The 14,594-nt window shown below is 40.9% G+C and overlaps 1 protein-coding gene across 6 annotated transcripts in view; it reads left to right on the top strand.

Annotated features, from left to right (window-relative positions):
* tspan9a (tetraspanin 9a) overlaps positions 1–14,594 on the top strand; it is a 155,427-nt gene that overhangs the window by 12,910 nt on the left and 127,923 nt on the right. For 4 of the 6 annotated variants that reach the window (XM_018664425.2, XM_051073526.1, XM_018664423.2 and 1 more), the window contains exon 2: positions 6,606–6,662. The exons of the other annotated variants lie outside the window; for them this stretch is intronic. The gene's annotated coding sequence lies outside the window, so the exon portion shown is untranslated. The remainder of the gene's footprint in view (positions 1–6,605; positions 6,663–14,594) is intronic. 6 annotated transcript variants of the gene reach the window in all.

The following is a 14,594-nucleotide window of genomic DNA, read 5'->3' as shown; positions in this document are numbered from 1 at the left end:
AAGCCTGAGAGGAGATAACAATAACAGGAGTGTGTGTGAAATTTTTGCTCAGCTGCTCTTAATATTTCTCTCCATGTCTCAGAGTTTCCATGGAAATTATGTACATACTGATCCTTCCCACGAAATAAGTTAATATAAACCAATGTTCACTCTTGGTGTTCAAAGGCAAGTCCATGTCTGGTGAAGCAATTTGTGTCATTTAGCAGTATATTTCTCATGACGAATTCACAATAGGAATACCGTTTTCAGAAGTGATGTTTACAGATGTTTTCACTAACCTCTATTTCACAATCAAGCTGTGATAAGTCCTATAAACAACCAAAGTACATAGCTGGTGTCATGAAAGATGCAGTGCTGTGCTGAATAATGTCCGGGTTTTGCACAATAGCCATAGTCAAACCCTCTCTCCACTGCTGACTGAGGTTTGCTCTGATGACAGGGTTTGTGGCTGCTGTTATCGTCACAGTCCTGACTGAAGGCTGTGGTTGGGGCGTTATACTGACACACAGGCTTATTATAGAGAACTTTTCAACAACTGCACTGTCCCTCCTGGGTAATCAGTGTGCTGTAATAATTCCTTAAGGAGGACTTGACCAAGACTTGGCTGCTCTTGACTCAGGGTAACTGCTTATGTCTTGCTAAATCAATAGTGGCCTCTGATCACTGTGTGCATGCATGTTCTCATTTACTGCATAGGCTCACTATATTATACAGTATGCTTGTAACGCCATTCTCAATACATTCATACTTGTATGCTGCAGGTCTGTGTGTGTCTATCATAGGTCAAGTCAAGTTGTATTGAACTCTGAGGCATCATCAGTTCCAACCAATGTGACTTAAATTGTCTTGAATTGTCTTATCATAAACAGTGCACTTTTTTTCTATTTCATATTGGCCATGTACCCATTTACTGCACTGTATATCTGTGATAAGCCAGTTTTGAAATATATGTTTTTTTTACTTTATGTATCAGGCTCTAGCCTGGACAATTTCTGTAACAAACTGACAGCTGCTGTTTATTAACTGTTTTTCCAGAAAAGGTTTGGATTTCAGTGCTTTTTATTTGCCATATTATTTTATCCAAGCATACTCTTCCCATTAAGGCTAAATTTCTGCTTTAGAGTTGATGATTTGATTTTTTTTTTTTTTTTTTTTTTTTTTTTTACAGTGAATGTTGAGAATGTGAAACATCTTAGCCTGATTGTAGTTTGTTTGTTATTTCAATATTTTGGAACAGATTGCAGTTACAGAACATTTACATTTTTGTTTGCTGTAACATAGTCTTGAAAATATAACTTGCCATGTGTTGCAAGTTTGAAAAGCTGTTAATAATCATCATAAACCTGAATCTTTAATCACTGAGTTGTGATTGTTTCAATCAAATCTGAAGGCAAACTTCCAGTTTGTTGAGTTATGGTGCTGTTGAGTTCATCAAATTGTGTTCCAACTTAACATTAACGCGGCATAAGCTAACAAAAAGCTCATGTTAACAAAGATGCTAGCGACAAGGTCAGACAGAAAGATAGAGAGTAAAGCCACAATTTTGATATACCTGACAAATTTTATTTTCCTATTTATATTTCTTTTGGTTTATGGTTTAACAGCTGATGATTTATTAATAAACCCTTTAGATTTCACCCACTCTCCTCAAATCATGCTGTCTGTTAATTACACACATTTTCACACTAATTGCAGATCAAATTTGCAAAGAAAATCAGTTAAAAAAAAAAAAAAACATATTTCTATAATTCACATAGTCTCTAAAAACAACCTAGGTAATTTAAATTTGATGATATGTTGCTATATAGAGGTGTAAACCAGCCAGCCAGTGCTGTAAGTGCTTAAAACCTGTATGAGCCTAAAAATAGTGTATCCAAAATAAAAATGTTACTGTTTTTAAACCATTTTGATTTCAGTCCAAACCCTGTTAAAGGTAACTCTTTAAGCTTTCCAACCAAAAAGTCAGAATGAGTTTAAGAAATACTGAACAAAAGTTATACAAGTACAAACATGGCAGGAATTTAAAGTTTTTCTATTTGACATAAAAAGGGAACATAAAGCCTGTAGTAGTATCCTCTGTGTGGAAACCACTTTACAGCCATAACCACAAGTCTGAACCAATTCTGTATCAACAGCTGTTGCAGGGATATGTTGATCCTAAACTGCTTTGCACAGATAGAATCTGGAGACTTAGAGCTTTCAAACAGTGTATATTTTGTCAAGGTTGTGTGAGGACTGAGTCCAGTACAGACCAAAACACACCTAAAGTAGCTCCACCAAGGCCAAAGAATCCCATGGGTGGGATGGTGTATTTTAAAGGGGTAAGGAGCTGTGTGTGATCAGTAACAGCTGTGTGAAATGTTGTTGTGTGAATGTCTGTGCTCATCTACCATGTTGGGCAAAAGTCAGATCTTGAAGGCCTTGACAGACACATCGTAGTGTCACAGAAGGTCAATGAAATGCTTAGTGACGCACCAGTAAGACAAAGAGTTCTTAAGTTCAGATGGAACAACCAGCCCAAGTTAATGTCAGTCTGCCTTGAGGCTGACAGAGGTCATGAGTGGCTTTGGGCATCAATTAGGTATTTCCTTTTCAACCACCTGACCTGCCGTGACCCCCAGCTTGTGTTTTTTCTTCCCCTCTCCCTCACATAAGACCAGCTTTATTAGACAATATGTAAGGAAAGCTGCTGCATGTGATCCAAAACGCCATATGTTCTGAGATGCAAGTGCGGTTTCTAAAGTTAGTAATTGAATTTCTCTGGTTGCACTCTCGGCATCATGATCAATTATTTATGGAAAGAAAGTTCCCAGTAATTGATGTAAGTTGTATGCCGCTCATGTTGGTGCTTAAAGCTGCCAGATCCTCTCAGTGATTGATCACTGCCACATTTGTGTTGGTGTTGATCCAAAGCTGTGTGTGTGTCCAAACCCCCCTCTCTTGGCGTTGACTGTGTCATTAAAATGGAATGCCTGGCTACTCAAAAAAAAAAAAAAAAAAAAAACGCTCTAACTGCTGCCTGAACGTAAATCAATGTTTTGTTCTTCCTTTATAGCTCTTTTGCCATGTGGTCATATTTTATCTATTTCAAATATCACATTTATGGCTGCTATGTGTGACATCATATACCCCATACAGTAGTTTGTCGTGTGATCATATTTGACAGTCTGATCAGGATGCCTGCCTGTGAGAGGATAAATAGAGTTTTATCTCCCCTGATTCAGTCTTCCTGTTTCCTGAGGCTGGAGGCCTGTCTGGCTCAGGCTGGCCGCACTGCAGTACTTTCTCAGGGTAAAATTTCACTCTCAGATGCGCAGGCAGGCCGGTGGGCACACAGGGACACAGGCAGGCAGAGATGTAGATAGGTTGGTAGCTGAGAGAAAAATAAACACAGTGGCTACAGAACAGTAGTGGAACAGGGAGAAAGTCAGGCAGGTAGATGTCTCCATCAGTGAACCACAAGACCACATCGCATAATGAAAGCCCTAGACCATGTTTACATACTTGTATTCAGTTAGATGGAGGAAAGGGAATAGTGGTTTAAGGCGATATGTTAATTTTTATACTGGCCACTAACTGCCGACTGCTAGTATGTTACTGCAGGTAAAGACAGGCTTAACATCTGTCTGACGCTATTTGAAAAATAGTCCAGTGGTGTTAGATGAAAGAAGCCTCCGCATGCAGCTTCCAAATGAACAAACAGGTGGTGGTAACATATGCCATTAAATGATCAGGGTGCACAACTGCACAGTTTTTGGACAGGTTCTCAAATACGATGAAGTGACAGTGCTTTTCAGCACCAAATTGCACTTTACAGGTTAATTATTCACTGAGACCCAAGGACCATTAAATTAGCAAAATAAAATGACAAAAACACCCCCCCCCCCCCAAACAAAACAACTGGTGATGGACTCAACCAATGTGCAGGATGTGTAACAAATTTAAGGTTCAAGCTGATGATTATTTTCTTGATCAATAGCTAAGTCGATAAAATGTTAGAAAAACGGTAAAAAATGCTCATCACAATATCATAAAATTCAAGGCAACAAGATGTCCTGTTTTGTCAAAAGATATTCAGTGTAATATCAAGACAAAGAAAAACAACTAATTCCCATATAAGAAAAGCTTGAACGATTAATAGATTATCAGATTTTTAATGATCAGCAGATTTTTAATGATCAGCAGATTTTTAAATCTATATACTTTGATCTACAGTGCAAAGTTTCCTGTCTTTCGTCTGGTGTGGTTGGGTAGAAGGACGTCACAGAAAAACATACTGATATTCGCTTTCATTACTCGTCTCAGTTCTTTGTGTAGCCGGAGTGTTGGGAAATCTTTGCTGACAGATTCCAGTGTCAGAGAAATTGAAAAATAAAAGATTGATGGGCAGAGCCTAAAAAAGAGGCGGGCCCCTGGGATCTGGAGGAGGGAGAGTGGAGAGGCAAGAGAGGGAGAGGCAGTACTAAGAATATACTGAAGGAGCTTCTCACGCTCTTGCCTTTATCACAAGCAGTTGAAACCTCAGGGGAATATCCAGCAGACCGGCCTACTGTATCCATTTATACTGAGAGCTATGAGATCCAACTTCCAGAGTGGTCTTACTATAATGAAAATCAGTCAAGCTTCACAAGCATCTCTATGTCAAATCTAGAAATATTCAGCAATAATCAGTGAAGGTGCAACTGATAGTTCGGCATTGATATCTAGGTGGCTCAGGCAGATCTGATGTGTGATTTGCAGATGGTGTAATTATAGCAAGCTTTGACAAGACTCACGGTAAACCTTGAGTTGAGACGTATTGCGGCTCAGCAGACAAACTATCAAGGCTGTTCTTAACACATCACGTTTCAATGCAAATGTCAAGTGAACATTTACAGCACACACCCTTAGGGCAGGTTTTTCCCATATTTCTTGTCATTATCTGAAGTGGCTGCTTCAGATGTTTGACTTCAGACATACTCTCCTTTGATATTTCTTCTGACTTGATCCCCAGTGTCAGATATCCAAGATAGCACATTAATTCTCCAACAAGAGTGATTTTTAAAAGAGAAAATAGCAGCGTGGCTCAGTGTATCGTAGAGTCACGTTGAGCAGTAATTAAGGTTTTTGAGATCAATTTTGCCCCACAGCCTCTAATGAATCAGCTCACAGACTCTAGATTAGATGTTGTTCTCTGAGGTCTGAGGCTTAAGCATTGGCTCCAAAAACAAAACCAGTGGACTGTAATGCCCTCTTTGTTCTTTGAGAAAAAGAAAACATTTTTTATCACACGTGGAAGATTGAAAATGTAGAAAGGAAATGTCAGTTCCTGGCCTTATTATTTCTACCCCACAAGCTTTCAGTTTTGAAGCCACAACAAAAAATTAAAATTAATGACTTGTTGACTTTTTGGCTATAGCAAAGGGAAAACTGAGTAAATAAATGCCACCACGTCTGCAGCTTACATTTGCTCCTCATTTCATTTTTTCCCTGCCTTTGGCTTTACATTTAGCTTACCTCTTTTTGTCCTGTGCTTCCCCTCCTGCTCCCTCCTCCTTCTTCTTCCCCCTTTTTTATTTTCTGTCCTCTACTAATTCTTTCCAGTCATCTGTCGTACAGCAGGACCCAACTGCTAAATGTTAAGTGGAGCACCTGCCCTTTCTTTGTGGTGGCATGCCTTCCTGACCAGAAATTCAATCAGTGTGGCAAGTGGAGAGCTGCAGGTTGCAGACATGCTCGGCAGCTTCAGAGGCCGCCGGCTCTGGTTTTGGACTTAGCTGACATTGTGTGGAAGAGAGGTCCACAAGAAAGTAGAATGAATGGCTGTCTGGGGCAGGGTCTGTCACATCAGACAGTGGCCCGTGGTCTGTGGTTTAGTGTGAGCTCATTGGACAGATACTGGTCTTGTCTGCACCATCAACCTACAGTTTCCACATAGACACTGACTCACTCTGAGCACAACATCCTGCTATGCCCATCATAAGTCACCTAATGTATGAAACACACTGTGATTTACACATCCTAGCATGCTTAAAATAGTTGTCTATGACTATGATTATCAGGCAGTTGGACTATTTGATCTTTTGACTCAAGTTACTCATATCCATAGTGGTCAGAAATAGCATCACTGGGATGCTTGGGAAGTGCTGTGGCATGGGCTATAATTTTCCTGTCTGTTCAAAGCATACTGTCATCTCCAATGGCAAAGATTTGTCCAGATGCTAGAAGTGTGGTCAGTAGTAATGACCCCGCCTCACGAAGAAAGAGGCTGTGTATGGTTATTTGTCTTTTCCATGTCTCAGTGCGGCATTGTCTGAAAGATGTGTTTTTAATGGGAATGGAAGTGCGCACATGTTCAAACAAATATCCATATCAACCGCTGACAGTTGTGTTGGTGTTAGGGCTGCTGTGGTGTTGAGTAGCATTCACCACTGTGCTGCTGAGCTGAGCTCACATAACTGTGTAAAACTGTCACGTAGCTCTGTTGTCTCTCCAAACACCTACCTTTTAACAGCCCACTTTTTAGCTGCGTTCGCCATCATCGTCCTGTGGTTTTTCCCAGTTAGCAGATGATTTAATCTGAGGAGTCGTTCTCAGTACCCTGTTTTTCTTCCTCTGTTTGACAGGTTGTCACAGGCGAGCCGGAGAGCCCACTGCCTCTGTTTCCAACCACATCTGAGCCGGTGAGAAATTACGCCATGTTCCACACCACTTGTTTTTTTTTTTTAAGCTTTATCAAACTGCAAGTAATTGATTGTTTACAAAAAGCTTTCTCTCAAATGATTCTGACAAACCATTTCCTTGGGGTCTTTTAGTTTCACACAAGGTTTTGAGACTCAAGAATGTATGACGTCAGGAAATTAAGGAAATGAAGACACATTAAGGAATAAGTCACTCAGATTTTTCCCCTGTAGCACTTAGTAGTGGGTGTTTCCCAGTTTGCTCTGGGGTGCTGTAACAGAAAAGACAATAGACATTCCAGGAAACACGCTCCTGGGACTAAATTACAAATTGTTCAGGGCTGACCTGCTGCTCTGGTATGGTTATGCTTCCTGTTAGCCTACCTCCAAACCTTCGAGTGGGTGACTACAGGAAATAGCCCCTTACGCATATACACACACTCACACACAAGTTCAATGCCTTAAATTTCAATTTCAGCAACATGACCTCTTTGACCTCCAGTATTGCCTGTACCAGTAATTGGCTATAGGCATAAATTATTTTGGACTATAAGGACTGCAGACACACATGGAAAAACACCCAGAGTTTTCTTACAGTGTGTGCTCACTGAGGTCACTGGGTGTCAGCAAGAATAGTGAGTGCTAGCAATCATTTGCCTACTTCTTTAAGTATGCATCTCAAAGAGCCGTTTTGCTGTTATTACTGTTGAAGTTCTGTCTAAAAAGAGTTTTTAAACATATCTATTATTGGTCATGAAAATGTATTTTGGCTGCTGCTGTTCCCACTGGAACACAACAGCGGCTCAGCATATATTTACTAGTCTTTCAGTATGCTAATATGTGTGTCAGGATTTGTAGATACTTGTGTGAAGTGTGCAGAGATATACTGTCTGTTATTTGTAAAAGACTGTTTGAATAACAGACCACTATTTGACTTCATGTATCTGAATATTTGTTTTACATACAGTGCACTTACTTCATATTAAGATGTCTGGCGGGGTGTATTTGATCAGCGCATCCCAGCTCTAAGCTTGCGGTTGCAGAAACACATACTTGAGTATGTTTAGAAGCACACATCAGCAATACAGCTAGAAAGACACAGGATAGAAAGTGTTTTGATGCGGACAAGCAGGAGTCATTGATGTGTTACCTTCTGGTCTTTAACTTAAGCTGAGACAGCCTCTTCTTGGAAAAAGGCATATGATTGTCACATAGTGTTAACTGGTTAAGGATCAACAGTGGCCAGTGACTTGCTCATTTCTGCGCTCTTGTAGCCCAGGGATATGTATCTCCTATAACAGTAGCATTTATGTGATTCTGGGAAAATACTAAATGAACTGCAGTAAACTTCAGTTTGGCTCTGTAACATTTTGCAACTCGAAATACCAGAAATACTTCAGAGTAATACACTCCAATTCAACTTCACAAATTTCACAGAAAATAATACGCAGTCCAGACCTCAGTCAACATATAAATGACGTGATGAAGTTGTTTTCTCAGCTTTAAATGAATATTTCAGTATGAGGTGGAAATTGTTGCAGGGCTGTTGCATATCATTACAGTACAGGTGCTTCTAATTTTTTACCCAGTGCATATTCACACTTGAAATATGAGGGCTAAAGAGGGAAAATGGCACAAGCTGCTAACCTCTTTCATGCTGCGATCCTGAGGCTGAATGAGGTGTGCTAACATGAATAAGAAGCACTCTGGATCATGACTATCCATGTAAAACAGGCACCACCAGGCGCCAGCCAGCACCAAGCGTGAAAGCAGACTGCTGCTCTTCATTCTGGGTCACACTGTTCAGGACGAAGCACCCTGTCAGCGGTGAGCAGCAGTGGAACCTCTAAGGATCCTTTGCTCTAAAAACTCTGTGTTCCTTAAATGTTCTGAGCTCAGGTCAAATACTTTGATTATGATCACGCTCAGCGTCTTCGGCTTCAGTTGGTCACTGATGGTAGTGGACTGTGTAGCCTGGCAGCGACCTCTGGCAGGCACTGTGGGTTCTACACTCAGTAGCGTGAATATCCAAATGTATTTCTTAACAAAAAAAAAAAAAAAAAAAAAAAAGTTTGAGGCATAGGCATAGTTGCAGAAGTTGTTTCTCAGGGAGACACAGCATCCCTCGACACTGCAGAGAAAAGCTTCAGATACAGCTGCGACTGCAGAATGTTGCTCTTTTCTATTTTAATTCAATAGCAGCAACATCTGGGCCCTAAGTTAGCTCAGAGTAATAAAGGTGTCTCATGGTCCATGGGGACTGGTTGGTCTGGACAGGCCTTTTCTGGAGGGAAAAGGGGAAATTAATGGCCCAAGGTTGTCACTATAAATCCTTGTGAGGCAGGCTAGATACTCCGCCTCAGGAGAAGCGTTTATTTGTCATGCTTATTCACTTTGCTTTTTAAATTCTGCTCACCATTTTCTCATTTTAGAGCAGTCCAACAAGGACAAGAATTAAAGGTTGGGTTTTTACATTCAAGCTGAATTCCATCACACCGCTGTTTAAATTGGCTCGCTTTCTCAATTGGTGTAATAAGGGAAATCCTTTTATATCTTCTTCTGCCAATTCAGTGCTTTACTGAAACTACGCCCCCGATACATTAGTTGGAACCTGAAGTGGTGTGGAAATGACAACACTAGTTAAAGGTGCTATACGTAAGATTTTGCCATTGCTACATAGCCAATATTAGCATTAACAGCTGTTTACTTTCCAAGAGCTTCAGCCAGTGTTGCATTTACAAGACAAGAGGTTAGAATACACCCTCTGGGCGGTGCCATTCCTTCATTCTCTCATGTTGGTGTGTTGTTAGACTGGACACTACAGTGACTCATTGCAAAGTGGTATTACAAGGCAGAATTGGTTAGGTTGGCACTAGCTGTTTAACATGCTAACTTCAGCAGAAGAAAAGAAGTGATAGAAAAAGATGCAAAACAAGAATTAATGTTAATATACTCTCCACCACTAGAGACAAATTAAGTTTGATGCTGAATTTGCAACATTTGTTATAGACTGGTAAATGAACAGCTGTTAATGCTTACATTGGGCATGTAGCAATAGCAAAAAACTTGTACATATCACCTTTAAAAAAAGGATTTTGAAAGAATTTTGTGAAAGTTTAGTTGTAGCCCTTATGTATCAGGCAAGAAAAACACTTGCCTGATAAATTTTGAGGTGTCTCTCTGATTGGAAATCAACTGAAAATGATTGGTTGTATCACATGTAAAGAATATCTGATGACTCTGATCAGTACCTGATTGATTGGTGAACAGCTTGTCAGGCTCAGCTGTAGATCTTCCCATTATGCTCAATTTTTATCTCTCAAGCTCAGCATCCATCAGACTCCTTTCCCTTGCATCTGGTTCAGCTGCACTTTGTCAACCTCCATTGTTCTGTTCTTTTTTGTCATAACATTGTAGCTGAAGTTGGTAACCAGCTCCTAAACAGACCAAATTATGGCTTCAAGCAGCTGAAAGTGAACAGCATACACTGATTAAAACAGAGCCAAAGGAGATGCCTTTTTGAGCTGTCCTTGCTCTAGTGGTGTGAAAGTTCACAACTGCTGGCGTCTATTCCTTTTAATCAGTAGCTCAGAGAAAAGAAACATATTTTGCTGAATTATTCATTTTATTGAGCAGTTTTCTTTTATTCGAACACGAACTGCACTTAGTCTTTTCAGTCCTTGACATTGGTAAGGAAGGACATCCTCTGGTTTTCAGTTTGAGGAGTAACAGGTTGAGCTGAAATGAGTGTTGTGGGGTTTCAGGCAACATCACTCAGTACACAGTAAACCATAAATGTGGAAAAGGGGGGAATGGGAGAAGGGGAGGATGAAGGAAGCGGAGGTTGAAGGAGAGGGAAAAGGGCACTGTATTTCACAGCCCCAGTTGTGTTCTTTCTGTAAAAACATCAAGGCTCTGCTTCGCTGCTCTTCACAGCACGGCTCCCTAGCCTCTGTGTTTGATGGCTGTGTTAGCAGACCACAACACAACACTCTTGCTTGGGCAGGGTCAAACAGGTTCAAAGAGGATCCTGGCCTTTAATCAAACTATGAACCAGACTGTTGAATGTTGACTTGGGCTTTTTTAAAGGTGGTTTTTGTTTTCTTATGCAAAGAAACATCTCTATATCTTTGTATCCTTGAAAGTCCTTGGAATTAACTGGTGCATGTTTGGATCTGTCGTGGTTCAATGTCTAGGGTTTTACGGTAATTTTAAATTCCTCACCAACAGGAATATTTGTAGCCTGTAGAAGCTCATACATGTTGAACATGTTGACCTTGAATGAAAGGGTGTATCTTTTTTCAGAAATTGGACATTTATATTTTTATTTGTCTTTGTATGAGTGATCAGTCATTTTAACAGTGCTAATTTCTTAATTATGGAATGACAACACTTTGTTTTTGGTGAAGTTCTCCATTTTTGACATACATCAATTAAGTTATATTTTTGCTCTGCCTGAAGTAGCTCACTGATGATGAGCAAACAGTCCCACTTCTTTTACTAGATAGTGTTTTTTTTGGGGGGGTGGGGGGTGGGCATCAAGAACATCCAACTGGATCAAAGCAAGATTTCTTTGCATTTTTTGCACAGTACTCAGAGTCCTACCTGCACAACTTCCTGCATCTATGAAACATTTACAGTGGCTCTCTGCCAGCAACTCTAGATGATTATCTAATATATGTAAGTCATAATTCCATATCTTCAAGCGTGCCTAATGAGCTCTCAGAGTGGACACAGATGAGCAGGTATTAATCTCCCATAACTGCCTGGCTAATTTTGGTCTTATCAAGTGACTGATTATCTTTCTCTTCCTCTGCAACAGAAACAGTTTGCTCTTGAAGTGTCCTCTGCAGATTTGAGTCCAATTGTAAAGGGTGTTTGTGGTTATATGTTTCAAAAACCATTTAGGGGAAGATTAATGTCCTGAAAGAAGAGTGATAAAAGAAAAAAAAAATACATGAAATTAATAAAATAAGATAAATCAGATGCATTAAAATGGAGTACACTTCCTAGTAAAGTCTATCATGGCCAATGTTGTCTTTGCTTAAAGATGAGTGCTGCACCATACTTTTTCAGCTTTTCTAGAACTTTTTAATTTGTTATAGCTTGCATGAACTACTGCAGCTGCAGCACAGAGCCACCACTGTAATAATGACTAGACTTCATTCACTCTCTGTTGAATCAACTGAGCTAAAAGTGGTACCTCTTCCAAACTCTTGCCTCCGAAACTTTCTCTCACAGCTTGTGTGCCAGTTGTGGTTGTTTAACATTTAGGCTCGGTCCCCTGTGTGGACCTGAATAGCATATAAAAGCCCCAGAGTCACTGACGAGTGACGTTTTAGTGGCTAGTGGAGGGCTCTTAACAATGCCTACAAGCATTTCTCTCCAGCTCCCTCTCTCTCTCTGTCTCTATCTTACCGTGGTAGAGAGAGTGAGGATTAATATTCATGCTGACTGTGTCACAGAGCCTCCTGCACACTGCTTGTAACTGGTAATATTGTGAGGCTTGCTAACCGTGACCTAATGGCTCTGCTGTCTAGTACTGTGAGTGTCTTAGCTTGTGATTAAACCCACTCATGTTACCAGTACTTAACCAGTCAAACCCATAATACAACATGCTATAGCAGCGATAGAGGCATAGAGTGTTGATGAATTTTTGGGGTTATTATACAAATGACATAAGCTTAACTGAGATTGACAGGGTACAATAGAAACCTTATAATCAAAGGCCTCTTTTTTGGCCCCATACTGCTTATTACTACAAGATCCCACCTAGACAAACAGGGAAGTTGCCATATAAATGACAGTCTTACTTAAATTACACATGGATTCCAAAGAAGAAGCAACTCCCCTTAATCAGAAACATTCATGCAGCCAAGTTGCTGCTCTGAATCATCCGACAAATTTACTACAATTTTGCCAGATCCGCACTCCCGTGCTGATGCAATTCTGCCCACATTTTCTGGTAGCTTTGATAGTAATGGCGCTACAAGCTGAAACAGGGGGATGGACCTTCAACCAGAGCACCATGACAACCTTATCACACATTCTGTTGAAGCCATGTTGATTTATACCAGTCAAAAGATAATATGAAAGGGACGATCTTAGTATATGGTAGATGGACCATTCTAACCATCACAGGTCTACAGAGGGGAGAAACAATGGTACTATATGATATTGTGGCTGTTATATGACACCTTTTAAGCTAATGGAATATAACTGATTATTGGACTTGAATATTTAGCTGTATTAGTAAAATTGATGTTGAAGGAACAGGGGCACTGATCATTATGTTTCCTTGCAGGGGGCGCCATCTAGTGAATCTTGAGCATTATAGCATGTATTGATTTTTCTTGGCATAACTAATGCCCTACACACATACTGTATGTGGCACTGCTTTTGATAATATGTATCTCATTGTTCTATGGAGGTTTTTTGAACATCCAGCCATGCTTATGATTACATAAGCAGCTGTTTGTGCTGCACTAGCATACAGGCATAATTGGAAAGGTAAAACAGGTTTCAGAGTTAAATAAGGAAACTCTTGCCTCATGAACAGTGTCTCTGAAGAAATTCGATTTAAGATGCTATCCAAGCCCACAGGCTCTTATGTTGTTGTTTAAAAATATTTTGTGATACACTCAGCACCAAACCTCTAACTTCATTAAACAACGCCGACAAGAGGTTACGCTTTGATCCCCCAGCTGAATAGAGTGGCTCTAAGTTCTGTCAGGGTTTCTGTGGTAGGTGTAACCCACAAAATCAATAGTGTTCAAATCGAAAATTTCTAAAGGTATCGTAGGAGAGAGACAGAGAGATTGAAGAGGGGGAGGGAGACCAAAAAGAGGGAGACTGGAAGGAATGGAGAGAGAGTGGGGGGTGGGTGGGGGTGGAGGGTTGAGAGATTGTTCACCAGTGGATAATTGGAAAGCAGGGAGGCTGAGAGTGCAGTTCACATGGTGTTGAAACAAGCTGTTCCCAGTGACCATTTATCCATATCACCTCAGAGGTGCTAGACTACTGTCACTGACTTAAAATCAATTTTCTGATAAAATTACTTCAAGAACAAATTATCTCTCATTCATGGCCTGCTGTCATGAGCCCTGTGTCCCTGTTGACACCACTAGAGGTCAGTGTGACCCTGATGTGAGCACACGGGGGAGTGAGGATGTCATGTACTCTTTGGATGAGTAGGAGGGGAGTTTGCGGCATGCTTTATGGTCATGTCTGCAGAATGACTGCATGGTGCAAAGCTTTGGTTGTTTTCTGCTTCAAACAAAATCTCCCTCTCTATTTTCTTTCCCTTTGCTCCGTTTCTTTATCTCTTCCTTCCCCTTGCATTTCAACCTGGGATGGCTTCAACCTGTTTATGCAATTTGCATAAGCTGGCTTCAGAAATCTGTGCTTACCCCTGTGTATTGCTCAGTCAGAGTGAGCTGGCTGTTCAGAGGGAATAGCTAATGACTCCATTGCCCTCATTGACGCATGTCAGTCTATTTCAGGCTCAACGACTAACACTCTCATACATGGCCAAGTGAGAGCTGATGATCTACGTGCTGGATTGGCCCTGCGATATCAGCCTTGCCACAACTTAGTTAGTCAGGAGAGTGGTTTTCAGCAGGGCAGGGCACTTTATCCTCATACCTATGAACCATCACTGAAGTGTATATCCTAGCCTCATGTCATGCTGCTGACAGCACTCCACCGATGGAGGAGACGCACTGGAATATCAGACATGTGATTTGACCTGATGTGGCAGCAGTGGCATTTCCTCACCCCCATCCTCCTCCACCTCTCTGCCCATAACAGGAGCCATCCCTCAGCCCCGTCTCCTTATTGATCCCCATTTGGCTGCGGCTCCATCTCCCCCCTCTCCATTACCCACCATCACTCTCAGTCCTAAGCTCGTCCCACCACTGACCCCTGCTCTCAGGA

Source organism: Lates calcarifer, linkage group LG10 (genome assembly GCF_001640805.2).
Source record: "Lates calcarifer isolate ASB-BC8 linkage group LG10, TLL_Latcal_v3, whole genome shotgun sequence".
Classification (NCBI taxonomy): domain Eukaryota; kingdom Metazoa; phylum Chordata; class Actinopteri; family Centropomidae; genus Lates; species Lates calcarifer.
The sequence above is the reverse complement of the archived record's forward strand: the minus strand, read 5'-3'. Positions and strand labels throughout refer to the sequence as shown.